The sequence below is a fragment of the Nannospalax galili genome, unplaced genomic scaffold (genome assembly GCF_000622305.1).
Source record: "Nannospalax galili isolate Female #2095 unplaced genomic scaffold, S.galili_v1.0 scaffold2931, whole genome shotgun sequence".
Lineage (NCBI taxonomy): Eukaryota > Metazoa > Chordata > Mammalia > Rodentia > Spalacidae > Nannospalax > Nannospalax galili.
This window is the reverse complement of record NW_008329811.1, coordinates 60310-62210: the sequence shown is the minus strand read 5'-3', so window position 1 is coordinate 62210 and position 1901 is coordinate 60310. Positions and strand designations below refer to the sequence as shown.

Sequence of the window (1901 nt, the reverse complement as noted above, 5' to 3'; positions counted from 1 at the left end):
TCTGTATGAGTGTTTTGCCTGAATGTATGTAAGTGCATTTAAACGTGCATTGCCCACAGAAGCCAGGGGAGGATATCGGATCCCCTAGAACTGGAGTTACAGACAGTTTTTGCCACTATGTAGGTGCTGAGAACTGAACCCAAGTCTTCTGTAAGAGCAGCCAGTGCTCTTAACCACTCAGCCATGTCTTTAGACCATACTTATGGTTTTCATGTGGTAATCTAAAACATTGAGGAATGTGAGTTTTCATGGGGTCCTATATAGAATTATGAGAGGATAAGGCTCAGAAAAATCCTTCGGGACCACCATCATGTAAGATACTGAAACAACAGGAGTGAGGTACAGATGTCTAGGGTGACAAGTCAGGCAGATGAGAGAAAACCAATGAATTTTGTGTGTCAAAAGCAAAATGATAAGATGTTTAAGAAGAGAATGGATACTGAAACATATTAGGGAGAAGAATCAGCCCTCAAAATTAAAGACATTATAAACACTTAGAGTTTAGATATTATATTATTGTGATGACTGTAGGATCCATTATTGTAAAGCAGTTATCAAATTATTAACAGGAAAATATGTGTACATTTATTTAGAATGTTCAGACTTTACTATTTTCTCTTACTATAGACAGGCCATGACAAAAGAGAACCACACCGTCATCTCAGAGTTCCTCCTCCTGGGCCTGCCCATCCCACAACAGCACAATCACCTGTTCTATGGTCTGCTCCTGGCCATGTACCTCACCACCGTCCTGAGGAACCTCATCATCACTGTCCTCATTGGACTCAACTCCCATCTCCATACACCCATGTATTTGTTTCTCAGCAACTTGTCCTTCTCTGATCTTTGTTTTTCCTCCATCACAATGCCCAAATTGCTACAGAATTTACAGAGCGAGGTAGCATCCATCCCCTATGCAGGCTGCCTGGTACAAATATACTACTTCTTGTTTTCTGGAGACCTCGGGAACTTTCCCCTTGTGGCCATGGCCTATGACCGCTATGTGGCCATCTGCTTCCCTCTACACTACACCAGCATCATGAGCCCCAAGTTCTGTGCCTCTCTAGTGCTTCTGTCCTGGGTGCTGACCACATTCCATGCTATGTTGCACACCCTGCTCATGGCCAGATTGTCTCTCTGTGAGGACAATGTGATCCCCCACTTTTTCTGTGACATGTCTGTTCTGCTGAAGCTGGCCTGCTCTGACACCCATGTGAACGAGTTGGTGATATTTATCACAGGAGGCATCATTCTTGTGATTCCATTTGTGCTCATTATTGTGTCCTATGCATGGACTGTGTCCTCCATTCTCAAAGTTCCTTCTGCTCGGGGAATCCGTAAAGCCTTCTCCACCTGTGGCTCCCACCTGTCTGTGGTGTCACTGTTCTATGCCACTGTCTATCAGTTAATAATTCTACTGTGAAGGATACTGTCATGGATATAATGTACACAGTGGTGACTCTGATGCTGAACCCCTTCATCTATAGCCTAAGGAACAGAGACATGAAGGGGGCCCTAATAAGAGTACTTTGCAATGAGAAAATGCCATTAAACCAATGATAATAACATTTGGTATTTTACACAATTCTATCCAGTAAATATATTATCACTGGAATATTTTCCAAAAGTTTTCCCACCATGGAAGCTTCTATTCAAAGATCATAATACATAATTGTTCAGTACACTAGAAGAGGAAGTTTAGCTGAGCACTTTCCCGGGTGATACTGGAAAATTATTGGGTAGACATACTGTTATGTTAGATCTGTTATTTCAGGATTTTATCATTATGTCCAATTTAAAGTTTGACTTCTAAATCCCTTTTAAATAATGCTTTATAATTTAACTCAATAACAACCAAATAACTCAACTTCCCATCCTCCTTCCAGGGTGTCTCATGTATT

At 41.5% G+C, this 1901-nt stretch overlaps 1 pseudogene; it reads left to right on the top strand.

Moving 5' to 3' along the window:
- The first annotated feature begins 634 nt into the window (after positions 1-634).
- On the top strand, positions 635-1560 carry LOC103741214 (annotated as a pseudogene).
- The last annotated feature ends 341 nt before the right edge of the window (positions 1561-1901 follow it).